At 38.4% G+C, this 21,980-nt stretch overlaps 1 long non-coding RNA gene across 1 annotated transcript in view; it reads right to left on the reverse strand.

Moving 5' to 3' along the window:
* The window catches only part of LOC126985837 (uncharacterized), a 38,946-nt gene extending 17,841 nt beyond the window's left edge, over nucleotides 1-21,105 (reverse strand). Inside the window, exon 1 of the long non-coding RNA XR_007739093.1 lies at nucleotides 20,933-21,105. This is a non-coding gene — a long non-coding RNA (uncharacterized LOC126985837). The remainder of the gene's footprint in view (nucleotides 1-20,932) is intronic.
* Between the last annotated feature and the right edge of the window lie 875 nt (nucleotides 21,106-21,980).

The following is a 21,980-nucleotide window of genomic DNA, read 5'->3' on the forward strand; positions in this document are numbered from 1 at the left end:
AAGAAGAAGACGATAAGAATAAAAAGAAGAGATATGAGAAAAAAGAGAAAGCAGAAAAGAAAAATGGAAGAATCTAAGGAAGAGAAAGAGAAGGAAAAGGAGTTGAAGATGGAAGATAAAAAGTCGGAAGACGAAGAAGAAGAAGCAGAAGAAAAGAAGAAAAATAAGAGGAGGAGAAATAAGAGTAACAAGAAAAGACAAAACGAAAGAATCGGAGGAAAAGGAGGAGAAGGAAAAGGAGTTGGAAAGGAGTCGGAAGAAGAGGAAGAAAAAGGAGAAGAAGAATGATAAGAAGAAAAAACGATAACAAAAAAGGAGAAATAGGAGTAAAAATAAAAATATCCTGTGTTAAAAATATGAAAAGAAACTGTGAACCAAATAGAAAAAACAACCTGAGAAGTGATTACAAAAACATATAGAGATAAAGAGAGAAAGAAAGAAAGAAGGATAAAAGACAAACAAAAAGAAAATAAGAGAAAGACGAAGACAAAGGAGCATAAGAAAAGGAAAAAAAAATACGATGAAAAAAAGAATAGCAGAATGGGAAAGATAATAATAATAATAATAATAATAATAATAATAATAATAATAATAATAATAATAATAATAATAGTAATATCTACAACAACGTTTACATCATCTCTTTTCTCGTAATAGGGGAAAGTTTTTTTCGACCAATCTCTTCTCTTGTAGACTTAGGATTTTCTTTTTAGCAATCATTATTCCTCCTAATATTTTCCCTGTCCTTTTTATACCATAAGAGGATGAGGATGACTGGAAGGCGGAAAAGGAGGAGGAGGAGGAAGAAGAGTAGGAGAAAAAATAGAAAGTAGGAAATATAGAAAAGGAAATTATATTGAGGACGAAAGAACAAAGGGAGAAAACTACAAAAAAATAATATGAATAGTTATTTTATTATAGAGATCATTTATATATAATGATAAGAAGAACAACAGAGAAAGGAACAGAATTACAAGACGATAAAGTAATTAAAGATAATGAACAAGAAGTGAGAAAGACAAATTAAGAACAAACTTAAATTAGAAATAAAGAAGAAACAAAAGAAAGGAAGAAAAATAGAGAGAGAGAGAGAGAGACGGACAGACAGATAGATTGTGTGTGTGTGTGTGTTTGAGGAGAATAAAGAGTCTCGTCCTAATAGAAAAGTTTACCCATTCAACAGAAGATGGGTAATGAGCCCTTTGGAGGGACAACCTTTTTAAATCCCTCTCTGTCCCTCTCGATCCATTCGTGCAATTAGATGAGACGTAGGAGGATCAAGGAGGAGGATTGAAGAGGAGAAGGAGGATGAGGAGGGGAAGAGAAAGAAGGTGGATGACAAAATAGAAGGAACGAAAAAAAGGAGATAAAAGGAGGCCGTGGAGAGGAATAAAGATGGAAAGATGAAGGAAGGAAGGAGTCGAAGAAGATAAGAAGTCGGAGGATGAAGAAGAGGAAGAGGAAGAAGAAGAAATGATAACAAAAGAGTAAAATTGGAGAAAGATGAAGTAGACAAAAAGGAAGTAGTGAAGAAAGAGGAGGAGAGGGAAAAGTTGAACAATGAAGTAGAAGTTAAGAAGCTGGAGGAAGAGGAAGAAGAAGAAGAAGAAGAAGAAACGATAAAAAAGGGCAAAATAGGAGAAAAATGAAGTAGACAAAAAGGAAATAGTGAAGGAAGAGGAGGAGAAGGAAAAGTTGAACAATGAAGTAGAAGTTAAGAAGCTGGAGGAAGAGGAAGAAGAAGAAGAAGAGGAAGAAGAAGCAACAACAAAGAGGAAGAAGAAGAAGAGAAGACAGAAAATGAGAAGGAGGATGAGATAGACACAGACAGACAGACAAAGAGTACGCCAAATCTACAACAAAGGAGGAGAAGTATGTTAGACAGACAGACAGACAGACAGACAGAGAAAGAGTGAACCTTACCTACAACAAAAGACTGACACGGAGACTTTTAACTGAACAAAAGTCGAGTGAAGTATTTTTTCCAGCGTTCCTCAAAGTCATAATTAACAGACAAACAGACTCCCATTGGTGGCTTAGCATGTTCTACCTTTTTAATTCTCTGAATGTGTATAGAACCTGCTAATGGGGTCTCTCTCTCTCTTCTTCTTTTTCTTCTTTTTCTCTTTCTTTTTCTCTTTTCATCTTCTTCTTCTTCTTCTTTTTCTTTTTAATCATCTCCATCTCCATCTTCATTATCTTCATCATCTTCTCCGTCTTCTTCTTCTTCATCTTCATCTACATCTTCCAACCTCTTATCCTACTCCATTCCCTTCTTCAACTACATCTACCAACTCCATTCCCACCCATATCTTGAACCCCTTCACTTATATATCCCCTTCAGTTTATTCAATCAATGCGTTACCACTGAACAGATAACCTCAACGAACTCTCGCAATGACCAGCAGTTGAGCCAGCTGCACGTTCTAATCATTGCAGATGTTCTACCGTCGTAAACGCAATGCAAAGGTTAATATGCTCCCACCAGGTGTGTTTAATAGTATATATCACGATGTTCATATGTGTTGCAAAAAGGAGGAGGAGAAAACGGCGATTAAAGAAAATGGAAAACATGAGAAAAACAGGGAAGAGATGGAGGACTGTCTGCAAAGGAAAAAAAGGAGGAAATGAGAGATGTGACAGGAAAAAAAGAGTGAAAGAAGAAAGCAGAATAAGGGAGAGGAAAGAGGGAAAGGAGAAAATGAACACAAATTATGAGGAATACGAGTGAGAGAGAAAGATGAAAAAGAGGAAGAAGATAGTAAGGAGGAGGGAAAGAAAGGTTGGATAAAAGAGGAAAAGGTAAGAGGAAAAAATATGTAGAGGAGGAGGAAGAAGAAGAGCAAGAGAAAAAGAGTAAAGAGGAAAAAACAAAAAAGAAAGATAGAAAAATTAAATGATTACGAAGGAAAAGAAAAGAAGGAACAGGTGGGAAAGATAATAAATGGAAGTAGAAAGAAGAGAAACAGGAGCAAGGAGAGGAAAAGAGGAAAAGGAGTAGTAAAAAGAAGAAGAGGAAAAGGAGATTGAAATTGAAGGCAAGAAGATCATGAAGGAAAAGAAAAGATAAAAAAATGGAAATAGAAAGAATAGAAACGGGAGCAAGGGAAGAAAAAAAAGGAAAAGAAGAAAAAAAGAAAAAAGAAAAAGTAAGATAGGAAAAGAATAAAAGAAAAATGTGGAACAGCAAGGGATAAATTATGGAGGAGAAGAACAGAAGAACGGAAGGAGTCTGCAAGAAGTCGGTTGGGGGAGGAGGAGGAGGAGGAGAGACAGAATAAAGATGATAAAGAAAATAATGATGAATGTGGAGATAAGATAAGAGGAGATAATCAGTAGAAGACGAAGAAAGAAGGATGCTGAAAAGACGAAGCAAAGGAAACGATAAAACGAGAAGATAAAAGGAGGAGGAGGAGGAGGAGAAGAAGAAACAGAATAATTATGAAAAAGGAGAAAACATAAGCAGCAGAAAACGGAGAAAGAAAGATGCCGAAAAGTTGAAACGAAAGAAAACAAAGAAAACGAGAAGATAAAAAAGGAAAATGAGATAATATACAGAGTGAAAAAAAAGGTTTGGAACGAAAGCAGGGAAATAAAAGAAAGGCGGAAAAACGAAGAGGAGGAGAATATAGTAGAAGAAGTATATGGCATAGAAGGGGGAAAAGAAGCAAGAAATAATAAAAGAAAGAAAGGAAATAGAGAGAGAGAGAGAGAGAGAGAGAGAGAGAGAGAGAGAGAGAGAGAGAGAGAGAGAGAGAGAGAGAGAGAGAGAGAGAGAGAGAGAGAGAGAGAGAGAGAGAGAGAGAGAGAGAGAGAGAGAGAAGGGTGGGGAAGATGCTGAAATGAGAGGGAGAAAAGAAAGAAGAGGAGGAGGAGGAGGAGGAGGAGGAGGAGGTTAAGGAGAAATAAATAATGCAGGAAAAGAAAAAAAAAAAGAGAAAAAATGCTGAAAAGAAGGCAGCCGGAGAAAGAACGAAGAGGAGGAAGGGGAGAGAGAGGATAACAAGGAACTGATGTAGAAAAAGAGTAAAAAATAAGGTTGAAAAAAAGGGAAGAAAACGAAAAAAAAAAAAAAACAGAAAAATACGTTTGAAGGAGGAAACAACAACAAAAAGGAAGATAAGAGAAGAAAAGAAGTTAAATAAAAGGAGATAATATATAGATTAGATAAAATGAGAGAAAGAATGCTAAAAAAATGGAGATAGAAGGATAAAACAAACAGAGAATGAATTAGAGAAAAAATGCTTTTGAAAGAGGAAACATAGAAAGCGAGATAAGAGAAGAAAGGAAGATGAATAAAATGAGATAAAGTAAAAAGAAAATGAGAGAAAGAATATTGAAAAGATGGAGATAGGAAGGACAAAGAAGGGAAGAGAAGATGAAAGAGAAGGTAAGAAGGAGGAGGAGGAGGAGGAGGAGGAGGAGGAGGAGGAGAAGAGTAAGATGGTTATCGGAGAAATAGGATGACAGGAAGAAAGAAGAGAAGAGGGATGAAAGAGAGAATGGAGAAAAAGAAGAAAAAAGATGAAGGAAAGATGATGCAACAAAATGACGGAGAAAAAAAATATTAAAAAGAGGTGGAAAGCGAAAAAAAGGAGATGGAAAGAAAAGAAAAAAAAGAAAACCGAAAGAAAAAAATTGTGTTGAAAAAAAAAAGTTAGATGACAAAGGAAAGAAGAGAAAGCAAAATGAAAAGAATGGGAAAACTTGACCAAAAAGAAAAAAATGGACAAATATACGGAAAGGAAAAAGGAGAAAAAGAAAGGAGGAAAAGGAGAGACAGGGAAAAGAGGCTGAATCGAAAAAAAATAGGAGGAGGAGGAGGAGGGAAATAAAGGGAGAACGAAGAGGGAAAGAAGAAAAGAACAGAAATTATGAGAAATACGAAGGAAAAAGAAAGATGAGAAAGAGGAAGAGGGCAGTAAGGAGGAGGGAAAAAGGTGGAAGGAGAAAATATGCAGAGGAGAAGGAAAAGGAGAAGATGGAGGTAGAGTAAAGAGAGTGATGAAAGAAGAACAGAAAGAGAAAGAGAGGATATGGAAGGATGAAAAAAAATGAAAAGAAAGATGGAAGAAGGGAAGGAAAAATGGGGAACAGACGAAGAGGAGAGATAATGAAAAATAATGAAAGCTGAAAGAGGGTGAAGAAGTGAATGAAAAAAAAGAGAGGAGATGGAAGGATGAAAAAAATGAAAAGAAAAATGGAAGAAGGAAAGGAAAATTGGGGAACAGACGAAGAAGAGAGATAATGAAAAATAATGGAAGTTGAAAGAGGGTGAAGAAGTGAATGAAAAAAGAGAGGAAGAGGAAGAGAGGGAGGAGATGGAAGTATAAGAAGACTAGAGGAAAATAAAGAAAAAGTAAAGGAGAACGAAGAGAGAGGAGGAAGAGAGGGAGGAGATTGAAATATAAGTAGACCAGAGGAAGATGAAGAAAAAGTGAAGAATGAGAACGAAGAGAGAGGAAGAAGAGAGGAAGAAGAAAAAAGAAGAAAGAATGAGAGCAAAGAAAGAGGAGGAAAATACGGAGGAGGTTGAAATATAAGTAGACTAGATGAAGAAAAAGTGAAAAATGAGAACTAAGAGAGAGGAAGATGGAAAAAGGAAAAAAAAAAAAATGAGAAAGGTGAAAGGAAGGAGGGAATGGATACAGATACATGAAGTGAACGGGAATTGATTGTAACTTTTTTTTCATATCAAACTCATCTGTAATTCACGATCAAAGTTATTAATGAAAATACAATTGCTTCACTAGTTTCTGTTTCCATATTTATTATTTTCTGCTGATATATAAATTGTTTGTACGTATTGTTATATTTTTTTATTGTGTATTGCTTTGTATCGTATATTTATTTCGTAAGTTCATATGTATGGTATTTTGATTTTTTTTTAACACATATCAACGATCAGCCCCAAAATATTGACTTTCATTACTTATTTTTCAACCCCTTTTGACCCCAAGCTTCTTTTTTTCCCATTTTCTCCTTTCCTCTCCTACTCCTTTTCCTTCCATTTTTTTTTTATCTCCTTCCTGCCCTTTCAACTTTTTATTCTTTTCAACCTCTTCCTCTTTTCTTCTATAATCTCCATTCTCTTTCTCTTCATCGTTCCTCTTCCTCTACTACTTTAATTTTTTTCCCATTGTCTCCTTTCCTCTCTTGCTCCTTTTCCTTCCATTTTTTTATCTCCTTCCTGCCCTTTCAACTTTTTATTCTTTTCAACCTCTTCCTCTTTTCTTCTATAATCTCCATTCTCAGTCTCTTCATCGTTCCTCTTCCTCTACTACTTTAATTTTTTTCCCATTGTCTCCTTTCCTCTCTTGCTCCTTTTCTTTCCATTTTTTTATCTCCTTTCTGCCCTTTCAACTTTTCATTCTTTTCAACCACTTCCTCTTTTCTTCTATAATCTCCATTCTCTTTCTCTTCATCGTTCCTCTTCCTCTACTACTTTAATTTTTTTCCCATTGTCTCCTTTCCTCTCCTACTCCTTTTCCTTCCATTTTTTTATCTCCTTCCTGCCCTTTCAACTTTTTATTATTTTCAACCTCTTCCTCTTTTCTTCTATAATCTCCATTCTCTTTCTCTTCATCGTTCCTCTTCCTCTACTACTTTAATTTTTTTCCCATTGTCTCCTTTCCTCTCTTGCTCCTTTTCTTTCCATTTTTTTTATCTCCTTCCTGCCCTTTCAACTTTTTATTCTTTTCAACCTCTTCCTCTTTTCTACTATAATCTCCATTCTCATTCTCTTCATCGTTCCTCTTTCTCTACTACTTTAATCTTTTCCCCATTTCCCCCTTTCTTCTCTCACTCTTCATTTTCCTCTAGTCTTCTTATACTTCCATCTCCACCCTTCTTCCTCCTCCTCTCTTCCATTTTTTTTATCTCCTTCCTGCCCTTTCAACTTTTTATTTTTTTTTACTTTATCCCCTTCCGCTTTTCTACTCTAATCTCCATTCTCATTCTCTTAACCGTTTCTCTTCCTCTACCGTTTCCCGGGCGGAGTGGAAAAATTTGGGCGGCTTTTCCGATACCCTAGGCCCCTGTCCACCCAGCAGTGAATGGGTACCAGGTATTAATCGGGGGTTGTGTCCCGTCTCCTGGGATCTGTTCCCTTCTCCTATAATCCCTTCCTCTTCTGTCTCTCTCCGGCATATGACCACAGATGTTGCGCCGACTAAACGAAACTTTCCAACTTTCTTCCTCTACCCCTCCTCCTCCCCCTCCTGTTTCTACTTCTGTTTTGTTTGTGCTTCCCCCGGGGTGGTCTGCCGCTTCAGATGAAATACGATCAAATTTAACCGAGTGAATAATGGCGGCGGTCTTCAAAACACAATAGTAGCCAATACGTAGAGGGATATATCCTTAGAAATACGCTATTTAATTATCAGTTTGATATCGGATACATTTTAAAAGGATGTAGGAAACATTATATGTTGCCCACCAAAAGCACTCGTGGTCTGGGCCGGACGCATATTAACGTTCTCTCTCCGGCTGTTTTGTGTCCATTCCTGAACAGGTCAGGGTGCGTTAGGTTAGGTTGGGTTAGAGTAGGTTAGGATTGGTTAAAGGCACCTTAGAACCATTAACCTAACTCTAGTAACGATAATTAATAGTCACCATAGTAACTGTGTGGGAATCACAATGAAAGTATTTTCCAGAAAATCCTGTTGTTAGTTTCGGTTAGCCAAGAGTCTCGGTGACCATTTTTTTATTACTCTGTTTTTACGTCCAGCCTCTGAAAACAATAGGCTCTCTTGATGGGGCCAGCTGGTCGGCCCCAGCCCGTTAGTGGCGCAGGCAAGTGCTTTCATAGTGGCACCATAGATCGGGTACATGCGGGCCGGACTGCCTCCCAGCCTCTATTGGTTCCAACAGGAAACACTCGTGCTCTCAAAGCACAGGCGGGTGTTGATATATGCTCGTCCTTACAGTTATTGCTTCATTCAGGTTTTATCATTGATTCGCTGTCGTTCTGTCAGTTTTTTATAGAACGTTTTCCAAAGGTCATCAATGAATATCGTCACCCTCATAAAATAATCGCCTAAGTCATTTTTCAGCGATTTCCAGGTTTTTGTCTACATCAATTTTTTTAACATGTGACGCCCATTTTTGTATAGTTGCCTTGGCCATTCAGGGTTTGAGTGTTCTAGAACTGGCCTTTTCATTTCTGCCTAAATCTTAAGCCAAATGAGATAATGACAGTTGTTTACCAAGGTGACGATATTTAGTAATTTTTGCATAAATCATTCAAGACATACAAACACACAGAAAAACAGAACACGATGCACAACCTTCCCCAATTCTGTTGAAGGCGGAAGTAGAGAAATAGTATAAAGAAGAGAGAAGGAAGTAAGGGAAGAAGAGAGAGGAGATTAGAGGTTAGAGGCAAGAAGAGACTCAGGGAAAAAAATGACGCTAAGGAGCAGGAAGGAAAGAGCCAAATAACGGACTTAGAACGGAGTGGAATTGAAATAAAGAAACGAAAAGGAGGAGGAGGAGGAGGAGGAAAACGAGGAGGAGATTAAAACAAGAAGACAAGAAGATTAAGAAAGAAAAGAAAATAAGGAACAGGTGGGCAATGAGAAAGAAATAGAAAGCAGAAAGAGGAGGAACAAAAGCAAGGAAAAGAAAGGAGGAGAAGGAAAATAAGTAGAGGAAAAATAAAATAGAAGTAGGTAGGAGGAGGAGGAAGAGGAGGAGCAGTAAGGGAGGAAATAAAACGAATGGGAGGAAGAGAATGAGGAGATAAAAAGTTAGGAAGAGGATGAAGAAAAAAAAGAAGGGAATATAAAAACGAAGTAGAAAGAAGAGGAAGAGGTGTAAGGGAAGAAAAAAATAGTAAGAGGAAGAGAAGAAAGAGGAAGAAGGAACACAAATGAGGCAAAGAAAAAGTAAAAGAAAAGGAATCGGAGGAGGAAGTGGAGGAGAAAAGAGACCCGCAAAGGAAAGACAAACAGTAATAAATGGACGCAGAGAGAGAGAGAGAGAGAGAGAGAGAGAGAGAGAGAGAGAGAGAGAGAAAATGAAGGCTCGGAATAACATGGTAGTCTATATAGACGTAAGCTAAGTCAATAGTCTCTCTCTCTCTCTTAATTAAGGAAGGAATGACTGAAAAAAAAGGTATGGTTCTTTTTCCCTTTTGTTTCGTCTCCTCTTGTACAAATTATTTTCCCCGGGTAACTGAAATTTTTTGTTTGTTTTATTTGTTTGTGTTATGAAGGAAGATTGAGTGTATGTAGCAATGTTCCCCTTGTAGTCGTAGTAGTAGTGGTGGTGGTGGTGGTGATGGTGGTGGTGGTGGTGATGGTGGTGGTGGTGATGGTGGTGGTGGTGGTGGTGATGGTGGTGGTGGTGATGGTGGTGATGGTGGGGGTATTATTATGTAAAGAAGGATCGATAGAATTCGTTTCTCTCTCTTACGTAAATCATCATAAAACGTAACTGACGAGAGAGAGAGAGAGAGAGAGAGAGAGAGAGAGAGAGAGAGAGAGAGAGAGAGAGAGAGAGAGAGAGAGAGAGAGAGAGAGAGAGAGAGAGAGAATAATTCAGAGCCAAAGAAATTAAAAGAGCAAAAGAAAGAAAAGATATGAATGTAGGTAAATAATTAAAAAAAAGGCAGGAAAAAGGAAAAGAATTGATTGTCATAGTTATTTTGATATTGAAAGGAAAAATAAATATAAAAAACAATATGCAAGAACAAGATGAGGAAGGAATAAAGAGAACAAGATAAAAAGAAAGGAATGAGAAAAGGAGAAGAGGAAAAAAGAAGTAGACAAGAAGAAGAAGAAGAAGTAGAAGAATAAAATGATGATGATGGTGGTGATGAGGAGAAGAGAAGAAATGATGAAAATGACGAGAAATGATGATGATGATAATAACAGTAAAGAGTAAAATGGTAAAAACTAGAAGGAAAAGGAAAGAAGAATTGAGATAAAGATAGATAAGAGAAAACAGTAATAACAAAAAGAGGAAAAAAGAAAAAGAAGAAAAAGATGATGAAAAAAAAATAGAAGAAGCAATAACAAAAAGAAGAAAAAGAAGATGAAGAAGAAGAAAATTAATACGCGTTCACACATCAGCAGAAAACAACAACAACAACAACAACAACAACAACAACAACAACAACAACAACAACAACAACAACAGCAACGGTAAATAACGAGGCTACAGAAACCAACAGACTAACAGACAGACAGACAGACAGACAGACGGACAATAGGGACACCGGATTGAGGTTGAAATAGAAACCCCAATTAGAGACAGAGACGAGGCTGGGGGACACGAGAGAGAGAGAGAGAGAGAGAGAGAGAGAGAGAGAGAGAGAGAGAGAGAGAGAGAGAGAGAGAGAGAGAGAGAGAGACACACACACACACACACACACACACACACACACACACACACACACACACACACACACACACACACAGAGAGAGAGAGAGAGAGAGAGAGAGAGAGAGAGAGAGAGAGAGAGAGAGAATAGTTCACGGTTGAGAGGAGGTAAGAAGAAGAAGAAAAAAACTTGCTTTACCGAAAATATTGCTCTTTGAAGACAGTTTTAGAAGAAGAAGAAGAAGAAGAAGAAGATGATGATGATGATGATGATGATGATGATGAAGAGGAAAAAGAAGAAATATTACCATTGCTCTGAAATATTTTAGAAGAAGAAAGTAGAAGAAAAAAGAAGAAAATAAAAAAGAAAAAGAAGAAATGAAAAAAAAATTATCACTGCTTCGAAATTCGTCAAAAGGAGAAGAAAAGAAGAAAACAAATGACTATTACGAAGAAGAAGGAGAAGAAGGAGAAAAAGAAGGGCAAGAACAACAACATCAACAACAACAACAACAACAACAACAACAACAACAACAACAACAACAACAACAAAGAAAAAAAAAACTTGATAACTTTCCTGAAATTTGCTTTTTACTCGTATTTTCTTGACGTATTTTCTTACACTTCCCAACCATAAAAAAACGAAGCAATAACTAAAGAAAAAAAAAAGATAAAGAAAACGCTGAGAGACAGAGAGACACAGTATTTCTTTTCTGCTACAGTGTTGGTTTAACTTTCCTTTACATAACCACTCTCTGTTCTCCATCTCTCTCTCTCTCTCTCTCTCTCTCTCTCTCTCTTTTTCTTCTGTTTTTTCTTCCCACCTTCCTTTTTTGTTTTTCTTTCTTTCTTCTCTCTCTCTCTCTCTCTCTCTGTTTTCCTTTCTGTTTTCCTATCTTTGTTTTTCTTTGTTTTCTTCCTTCCTTCCTTTCTTTTTTTTCTTTCTTACTTTCTCCTCTCTCTCTCTCTCTCTCTCTCTCTCTCTCTCTCTCTCTCTCTATCTCTCTCTCTCTTAATTTCTTTTTTTTTTTTTCTTTCTCTCTCTCTCTCTCTCTCTCTCTCTCTCTCTCTCTCTCTCTCTCGTAACACAACTCCGTTTTATTTTTAGCTTTTCTTCATGACTAAAATTACTTCTTGGCTCCACTTCCTACTTTTATCCAATTTTTTACTCTCCTTAATCACTCCTCCTCCTCCTCCTCCTTTCTTTAACCTCCTCCTCCTCCTCCTCCCCCTGCTCCCTCTCCTTATCTTCATTTTTCTTCGATTTTTTTTTATGGTTATACTTCTTTTACCTTTTTTTTATTTTACTTTTTACTCTTCCTCCACTTCCTCCTCCTCCTCCTGCTCTCCTTCCTTCCTTTCCTCCTCCTCCTCCTCCTCCTCCTCCTCTTCTCTCTCTCGCCTGTATCAGCTTTCTTCTTCTCAATTTCTTCTTTTCTCCTTCCTTCTCATTTTACTTCTTCCTTTGTTTATTCTCCATTCTTTTCTTCCTCTTCCTCCTCCTCTTTCTTCTCTTCCTCTTCCTTTTCTTTCTTGTCTTTCTCTCATGTTTCTTTCCTTTCTTCCGTTTCCTTCTCTTTTCTTGTCTTTCTCTTCTCCTTATTCAGATTTAATTCTCTTTATCTACCTCCTTATTCTCCTCCTCTTCCTCCTCCTCCTCCTCCTGCCTCTCCCACAGGTACGTAATCACCTGCAGAGGCAATTAGACGGCAGGTGGGGTCACTTTTAGGGGCCTCTGGTTACCTGCGCATCGATTAGTCTGTACCTGTTGATAAGCTGCCGAGACCCCCTCACCTGTGCTCTTTCCTGCCTCCGTCTCGCCTCCCTCTTCCCTTCCTCTTCCCTCCCTCTTCTCTCCTTTCCTTTCCTTGCCTTCTGTCCTACACTTGTTTTCTCTTCCCTTCCCTCCCTCTTCCCTCCCTCTCCCGTTAATTTGTGTGCCGTGTTCACCGTTAATTTGAATGCCGTGTTCACCGTTTATTTGTGTACCGTGTTCATCGTTTATTTAAGCAAAGACTCAGATATTTAGTCAGCTAGTTTGTCGGTCAGTCAGTAATATGATCTTTTTCGTTAGTTCTTCAGATATTAATTACCTTTCTTCTTCCCTTGTTATTCGTTCAATATACTCTTACTTACTCTTACAAACTCTTACTTCTCTTACTTCTCTTGATGTCATTTTCATTTCATTTCCTCTTACTTTTCTTTTCTTGAGGTTCATTACTTTTTTTGTTATTTCTCGTGTATTGTTTCATTACTTTCCTCTTGCGTTTTCTCTTCATTGCGTGTGTTACCCTAATTACGTAACTTAATTTTCCTTTGTTTTCCAGGTTTTCCTTTTTTTTCATGTTTCATTCTCTTATTTATTCATTAACGACTCGCAGCCTCTCATGGAAGCGCCCAGTACCTAGTTATGTTTTCGCTTATAAACAATTCTGCTCCAGCATTTCAGTTTCATTTAAAATTCATGACCGGGAATATTAGGGAAGATTCGGGGAACTCATGCTTGCAAAATTTTACGTATTTGCACTTAGTTGTGGAAGGTACCGTATGTAAGAAGCAGGTTAGGTTAGGATAGAAGGTTAGGTTAAGTTAGATTAGGCTAGGTTAGGTTAGGCTAGGTTAGTATATGATAGGTTAGGCCAGGTTAGATTAGGGTTAGGTTAGGTTAGGTTAGGCTAGGCTAGGCTAGTATATGATTGGTTAGGCTAGGTTAGATTAGGATTACGTTAAGTTAGGTTAGGTTAGGTTAGGTTAGGCTAGGCTAGTATATGATAGGTTAGGCCAGGTTAGGTTAGGTTAGATTAGGGTTAGGTTAAGTTAGGTTAGGTTAGGTTAGGCTAGGCTAGTATATGATGGGTTAGGCCAGGTTAGGCTAGGTTAGGCTAGGCTAGATTAGGGTTAGGTTAGGTTAGGTTAGGTTAGGTTAGGTTAGGCTAGGCTGGTGTATGTTAGATTAGGCCAGGTCAGGCTAGGTTACATAGGTTGAGTTGGGTCAGATAAAAGATAAACACATACAAAATTATGCAGATGAATTTATGAATCTCTAGAGGAGCACCTACATGGAGAAAGAGGAGAGCTAGCGAGCCAGCTGATCAACAGAATAATATCGTTAAGCAGCATGGTAAACATCTACTGCGCATGCGTGAAACTGGTGAAGAGAGGAGTGAGGAATAGAGAATGTATAAGAAAGGATAAGAAGGAACAACAACGGAAATAATGAGGTAGAGAGATTGATAAGGAGGAAACTACAAAATGGAAACGGAAATAATGAGTTAGAGAGATTGATAAGGAGGAAACTACAAAATGGAAACGGAAATAATGAGTTAGAGAGATTGATAAGGAGGAAACTACAAAATGGAAACGGAAATAATGAGGTAGAGAGATTGATAAGGAGGAAACTACAAAATGCCGAGACAAAAGGAGCATGTGAGATTGTAGGATCGGGTATCAAACGAAGAGGTGACGTGAATGTGAGGCGTGGAGGGCGTGTTGAGTGTGCTGAGGAGGCAGACACTGAGGTTGGTATTGTCAGATGCTCCCACCCCTCATACCAACTATTGCCAAAGGCCAAAAAGGAGGTTAATCGAGTTCTAATGAGTGTTCCTTTAGGTTCACGGTACAGAAGAAGGCTCAGACTTCTACCAGGGTCATAAAAGTACCCCTGAAAATGCCCTAAACTCCCACGAAAGACTAGTAAAGTGTGTCCTTGGGCGCAGAAATGTTTAAAAATATGGCCCTGAGGCTTAAGATGATATGGGCGCGTCAAGAGGAAGGAGGGAGTCATGTAGCTTATTGAAGAGCTGCGGAGGGAGAGGCAGAAGGGAGGAAACCATCTTGAAGACCGCAGACCTGAGATGGTGTGTGGATGAAGGCAAGGGAAGGATGAGCATAAGATAGGAGAGTTTTTTTTTTATTTTATTTATTTATTTTTTTACAGCAGAGGAGACAGTGCAAGGGCGTAAAAAAGAAAAGGAAAACAATAATGAAAAAAAGAAAGCCCGCTACTTACTGCTCCTAAATACAGTAGAGTGTATACGATTGCGTGAGTATACGATTGTGAAGAGTGGGAGAGACTCGTTGCCCTTCCAACCTCATACGGGAAAAAGGGACGTTAAAGAGTAAGAAGAAGAAGAATAGAAAAGGAAGAGGAAGAAGAAGAAGAAGAGGAAGAAGAAAAAGAAGAAGAAGAAGAAGAAGAAAAGAAAAGAGAAGAAGAAGAGGAAGAAGAAAAAAGAGGAAGATGAAGAAGAAGAAAATGAAGATGAAGAAGAAGAAAAAGAAGAAGAAAAAAGAAGACTCGTTGCCCTTCCAACCTCATAAGGGAAAAAAGGACGTTAAACAGGAAGAATAAGAAGAATATAAAAAGATGAAGAGGAAGAAGAAGAAGAAGAAGAAGAAATTGAAAAAGAAGAAGATGAAGAAGAAGAAAAAGTTGAAGAAGAAGAAGAAGAAAAAGAAGAAAAAAGAGAAAGAAGAAAAAGACGAAGAACCAGAAGAAGAAAAATAAAGAAGTTTCGAATCTCTAGTGTAAGATCTGCATTCATCTCTTATACTCTAACAAAAAAGAGAGTATTTAAGAAACTTTACAAACATTCAAAACTATACAGAAAAAATAACCATCCCTTGCATGATATCGTGAGCATCGAGGCGAGATATGAACCACGCCAAGCGATCACATAAAATTAACTCTCAATAATTAATCTATATTTTATGGAGATCTTTTAAACAGTGAACGACATGAAGGAATGCAACAAGAAGTGACTTTGCCCTTTACACGAGTTTCGACACCGTACGTTTTTTGTTTTTTTTCATATTTTTCTTCATTTATTTATTAGTTGATTTGTTTATTTCTTTAAACAGAGATTCGAAACTTCTTCTTTTTCTTTTTTTCCTCTTCTCCTTTTCCTCTGTTTTTCTGTTTTTCTTTCTTTTCTTTTTTTTCTTCTTTTTCTTCTTCTTCTTCATTAACATATTTACTTCGTTCTTTTTAGTATTTTTTTTTGTTTAATCATTTCGTTTGTGTATTCTCTTCTGCTTTTGTCTTTCTTTGGTTATTCTTTTCTTTTATTCACTTAAATTCAACTTACTTATTTACTTTATTCATCTGCCTTACTTATCTGCTTATGCTGCTACTTGTTCGTTTATATTTGACCTTTTCGTGATGTATTAACGACATACCAATTATATATTATTTTTTTAACATTCACATTTGTTGATCTGCACCTCGTTTGCGTCGTACTTCTTCAGCTTGTCTGATTTACTCTTTACTAATTATATTTTTTCTGCTTGTATTTATTTTCCTCGTATTATTTTTTCTCGCGTATCTACAACTGAAACGTTATTTTTGGCATTTTTATTTCTAGCTGTTCTAATTTATTATGTACAGTTAAAAAGACTACTGTAATAATAGCGTGTGTGTGTGTGTGTGTGTGTGTGTGTGTGTGTGTGTGTGTGTGTGTGTAATTAGATAATTAGGTTTCCTTAACTCAATTATTTTCCTTAATTTAGACACTTGAACACACACACACACACACTTAAACACACATACACACGTGAACGAAATATTAACTGCATGCTTCATCTCCTCCTCCTCCTCCTCCTCCTCCTCCTCCTCCTTGTCCTCCTCCTCCTCCTTGTCCTCCTCCTTCACAGGCCAATGATTTATTTTCTGTATTTGTCTTGTCAAGTGTGTGTGTGTGTGTGTGTGTGTGTGTGTGTGTGTGTGTGTGTGTGTGTGTGTGTGTGTGTGTGTGTGTGTGTGTGTGTGTGGCCCTCTCTCTCTCTCTCTCTCTCTCTCTCTCTCTCTCTCTCTCTCTCTCTCTCTCTCTCTCTCTCTCTCTCTCTCTCTCTCTCTCTCTCTCTGTATTCTTTGTTCTTTCTTTTATTACAATCTTTTTCCTCTTCCACTTTCTTTCCACTTCTTTTTTCCCTCTCTTCCTTCCTTCCTTCCTTCCTTTCTTTCCTTCCATCCAATCTTGTTTCCTTGCTTCCTCCTTGTTTCCCTTCCTTCCTTTCTTTCGTTTTCTTTATCTCTATCTCATCTTCATTCCTTCTATTACTTCCTTTCTTTATTTTTTGTCTTTCTTCCCTCTTTCTTCCTTATTATTTTCCTCCTTCCTCCTCTTCCTCCACTTTGGTTCTTCATTATGTTACTTTTTTCCTCGGGTTTTCCTTCCTTCCTTCCTTCCTTCCTTCCTTTCTTCCTTTTCTCCTTCCTCGTGTTGTTCTTTCTTTCCTCCTTCCCTCTTTACCTTCCTTTCCTTCTCTCACTCATTTCTTATATTATTTCTTCCCATTCTTTATCTTCTTAATATCCTCCTTGATTTATTTTCTCCTCTTTTTTTCTTTCATCATTCTTTATTTTCACCCTTCCTTCCTTACTTCTTTCTACCTTTCCTCCCTTCCTTCCTTCTTTTTTTCCTTCCTTTGGTTTCTTGTTCTCTACCTTACCTCCTTTCTTCCTCTCTCCCATATTTCTCTCAATTCCTTTTCTTCTTTCTTCCTTTTTTTCTTCCTTTCCTCCTAAACTCATATCCTCCACCCCTTTCTTTCCTTTCCTTCTCTTTATCACTTTTTCCTCTCTTCCATATTTCTCTCTTAATTCCTTTTATTCTTTCTTCCTTTTTTTCTTCCTTTCCTCCTAAGCTCATATCTTCCACCCCTTTCTTTCCTTTCCTTCTCTTTATCACTTTTTCCTATCTTCCATATTTCGTTTTTTTTCCTCCTAAACTTTTTTTCTTTATCTCGTCTAATCACTCATTCTTCACATTCTTCTCTTCCTCTTCGTCTTAATTCTTCCTCCTCTTTGTTTTTCCATTCTTCTCTTTTCATTACTTCCTTAATTGTCTTTATTTTCTTCTTTTTTTTTCTTTTGAGTTTCTTACATTTTTCTTACATTTCTTTATATTGATTCGTTCTTCCCTCATATTTCTTCTTTTCATAATTTTTTCTTTCATTCCTTCTTCTCTTTTTTTTTCTCGTGTTCCTTCTTTATTTTCTTTCTTATTCATTCATTCTTTCTTTTTTTCATATATTTCTTCGTTCTTTTTCCTCTATGTTGATTTCTGTTATTTTTTTACTATTTTTCTTTTCATTTGTTATATTCTTTTCCTTCTTTTTTGCTCATTCTTTCTACTTTAATATCTTTTTCATCATTCCTTCCTTCTTTTTCCTCTTCCTGTTTTTCATCCTCTTTTACTTTTTTTACTTTTTCTTTTCTTTCATTTTTTTCCTATTTCTTTTTCTATATTTTCCTTCACTCAGTCCTTCAATTTCTTCGTTATTTTCCTTTTTTCTTCTCTGGTTCATTTTATTTATTTTTCCTTTCTCTTATTTCTTCTTTTCTTTTTTTTCCTTTCTCTGTCTCTCCTTCACACATTCTTCTCTCGATTTCTACATGGTCGCGTTCTCTACCCGTCTGGATCACACACACACACACACACACACGCACACACGGATCAATTTGTTGTTGTTTTTTCACCCTCTCTCTCTCTCTCTCTCTCTCTCTCTCTCTCTCTCTCTCTCTCTCTCTCTCTCTCTCTCTCTCTCTCGTTTCGTTTCGTTTCTTGTTTTACGTTTTTTGTGTGTTTTTACGTTTTTTTTCGTTTTAGCTCAATTTCGATTTTATTTTCTTCATTTTCCTTTCTTTATTTTTTTTCTTTAATTTCACTGTATTCAATTTCCTCGGTTTCCTTTCTCGTAATTCCTCTTTTCTTCTTGGTATTCTCCTCCTCCTCCTCCTCCTCTTTCTTTCCTCCTTTCTGCTTATCCCTCGCTTCCTCACTTCCGTTTTTCTCATTTCTCTTTTTCCTCCTTTTTTTCTCCTCGCCTCTCACCTCCCTGGCATTTCTTTGTCCTACTTCCTTCTCTCAAACTTTCCTCCTCTCCCTCCCTCCCTCCGTACCTCCTTACTTCCTGCTGTATAAATTGTGTGTGTGTGTGTGTGTGTGTGTGTGTGTGTGTGTGTGTGTGTGTGTGTTTGGTGTTTCTTTGTAAAGGAAAAATAATATCAGCCTCCCACCTTTGAGGAAAAATATTGAGAGAGAGAGAGAGAGAGAGAGACATGACAGCTGATGGATGAAAAATAATTCAGTTGATTAAAATTAAATTAGCGATTATCATTCGATTTACTTCTTCACGGTAATTACTTTCTCTCTCTCTCTCTCTCTCTCTCTCTCTCTCTCTCTCTCTCTCTCTCTCTCTCTCTCTCTCTCTCTCACCAAATTAACTCGCAAATGTTTTTATTCGGAAGGTATTTTCCTGTCAAATATACTCGCATTTTTCCATATAATTTCTCTCTCTGATCTCTCTCTCTCTCTCCAAGAGAGAGAGAGAGAGAGAATCTCTCTCTCTCTCTCTCTCTCTCTCTCTCTCTCTCTCACACACACACGATTAACAGTATTTTCTGGATTATTCCTGAATCTCCTTCTCTGCCTGACCTTTTCTTTTTTCTCTTTCCTTCCTTTCATCTTTTTTTTTTTGCTCTCATATCTTTTTCCCCTCGTTTGCCTGCTCATAATCGTGTGTCCTTAATCCTTTCCATGTCCTTTGCTTCTCCCTTCCTTTCTTCTTCTTCCCCCGTTCCTTCTGTTCTTATTTCCATCTCCTGGTTCCTTACAAACTTCTCTTCCTTTCCTCCCTCCTCAGCATTTTTGTTATTTTTTCTCCACCACCATCAAACACTCCTCCGTATTGCCTCCATTTCACTTCTGTCGCCTTCTCCTCCTCCGTTCTTTCGGGTATTAAGTTTGGTGTCAGAAAGAGTAACCTTACATACAGCATGGGTGGGAAGTCTCAGGTCGTAGAAGAGGAAACAGATTGTAAGTTATTGTTGCTGACTTCTTATTGGGACCTCACCTTAAATACGCAGTGTAGTTCTGATTTCTCAGTTATAAGGACATGGAGTTGCTCGAGAGAGAGAGAGAGAGAGAGAGAGAGCACACATCGACGCGTTACGAAACTGGTACCGTCCTTGAGGCCACAGCCGCATGAAGAACGGTTCAAGGGCATATTCATTGCATTGGTTAAGAAGCGTAGAAATAGGATACAAATTTTCGAGTATCGTAAAAAGTTCAGCAACGCGAGTTACCGAGATTTTCTTTTTTCCTTCAAACTGACCCGATAACTAGAAATATCGGTTTTCCCATCCAGGCGAGAGGATGCAGTTCAGACATTGATAGAAGTTTCGTTTCAAAGAGTCATTTATCATAGGAACACCAATTCCTGTAGAGGCAGTCGCTCCTAAAATGATCAACTCATTAAAAAAAAAAAAATCATCGATATAATTGCTTCATTGCTTCAGGAGGGAACTGAATGTTGGGGTCAGCACGAACAACAAGTGCTTGATCCATGAATATTATAATCTCTTTTCCGACTTAAAAGATCTACGTGACTTATATAGAAAAGCGAGAGCCTCTAGCAGCGCACAAAGGGCTCAAGCGAGGGAGAGTGTCTAATCTCTCCCCGGCCCGTGAAGGCTGCAGTGGCCGGCACCTCGTCAACACCTTCCTCGTTTTGTGCGTGGCTTTGTCTACCCATTGCAACAGTGATCATCTTTAACCCGGTAGCAGCGACGGGCCAAACTTGTGGCTTTACCGTGTAGCAGCGACGGGCCAAACTTGTGGCTTTACCGTGTAGCAGCGAAGGGCCAAATTTGTGGCCTTACCGTGTAGCAGCGAAGGGCCAAATTTGTGGCCTTACCGTGTAGCAGCGAAGGGCCAAATTTGTGGCTTTACCGTGTAGCAGCGAAGGGCCAAATTTGTGGCTTAACCGTGAAGTAGCGAAGGGCCAAATTTGTGGCTTTACCGTGTAGCAGCGAAGGGCCAAATTTGTGGCTTTACCGTGTAGCAGCGAAGGGCCAAATTTGTGGCTTTACCGTGTAGCAGCGAAGGGCCAAATTTGTGGCTTTACCGTGTAGCAGCGAAGGGCCAAATTTGTGGCTTTACTGTGTAGCAGCGAAGGGCCAAATTTGTGGCTTTACCGTGTAGCAGCGAAGGGCCAAATTTGTGCCATGATATAAACCCCCAAAATAGATGATACATAATATGATCACAAATGCTTTGATATATATTATGAAATGGTTTGTGTGAGGGGTGGGTTTTTTCTCATTTTTCTCGCTTGGAGGGACCATTAAGAAACATGGTCCCTGCTGCTACTGGGTTAACTAAGAACACTGAAATGCTTTTAGGCATCACAAATATATCATACCATGCACATACTTCATCGCGCTGTTGCTGTGCTGTTCTAAGGAGCCAGACAATAAACGCGTCCAGTGCTCCTCGACTCGGGTGTGCTGGGCGTCCTTACAGTCTTTGCTCTGAGGCAGTTTGTTGCTTTATTAATTCAGTCAAATGCTTTCGTTCTGGAGCACTTGTAGCGGTGTCCCTTCATAGAATTTTGAAATCTATTTTCAAAACACGGCGTAAGTCACCCTGTCACCATTACTGCCGACAGTCACTGACATAATATTTCGTCACTACATCGACCAAAGCATGTGATATGTTTCAGGGCACATTTTTCAGCAGTCTGTCTTGTGCAAAATACACTTTTTGGGAAGGCTTCCACACTCGCCAGTTTGTGAGGAGAACCAACACGAACACAGCATCACCAAAGGAGGGACGGGACGTGTCTAGTACGGGTCAACGAGCAGCCCCGTCACGCGTGCTCGGCCGGGGAGGGGAAAAGGCTCAGCAACAACCCGGCTGTTGATCTGTCCCGCAGGTCACTGAAGGCCCGGACGGATGTACCAAGGGAGCGGGCTCGGAATTACCCAAGTGATTATCGGAGGCCTGTCAATTTATGTTTCCGTATTTACTCCTCCTCCTCCTCCTCCTCCTCCTCCTCTTTCTCCTCCATCATCGTCATCATCATCATTCTGGTGTTTTCACATATTCATCACGTGACATTCCTTGTGCGTGTGTGTAATTAAATAATGTAAAAATTACCTTTGGTTGATTAAAGAGTGAATGTGTTTACCTATGTGTGTGTGTGTGTGTGTGTGTCGGTTTATCTGAATATGTATGTATGCATGATTGTGCGTCTCTCTCTCTCTCTCTCTCTCTCTCTCTCTCTCTCTCTCTCTCTCTCTCTCTCTCTCTCTCTCTCTCTCTCTCTCTCTCTCTCTCTGTGTGTGTGTGTGTGTGTGTGTGTGTGTGTGTGTGTGTGTGTGTGTGTGTTAAGACTGACTCAGTGTTGATCTTTCTGCGTTTTTCCTTTTCTTGTTTTGATATATGTCATTAGAAACAGTAAGATTCTTGTGGTGGTGGTGGTGGTGGGGTGATGATACTGGTGGTGGTTGTGGTGATGACGCATTGGTAGTGGTAGTAATTACACATAATTATGATGGTAGTGGTGGTGACGATGGGGGTGGTAGGGGTGGTGGTGGTGATCATGAAGGTGGTGATAGTGATGAAGGTGGTGGTGAAGGTGGCGTTGGTTGTTGTGCGCATGGTGGTGATGGTGATGAAAAATATGTAGTGGTGGTGTTGATGGTGATGGTTGTCAAAATGCAAATAGAAAAGTGATGACAGTTTAAAGGGTGATGATTGTTAGTGGTGATGAAAGTGGAGGTGGTGATAGTTATGATAAAAATTGTAGTAGTGATGTTTATGTTGGCCCTTGTCGAAATTATAATGGAAACTGGTGTTGATAAGTAT

Source organism: Eriocheir sinensis, chromosome 60 (genome assembly GCF_024679095.1).
Source record: "Eriocheir sinensis breed Jianghai 21 chromosome 60, ASM2467909v1, whole genome shotgun sequence".
NCBI classification, from domain to species: Eukaryota; Metazoa; Arthropoda; class Malacostraca; order Decapoda; family Varunidae; genus Eriocheir; species Eriocheir sinensis.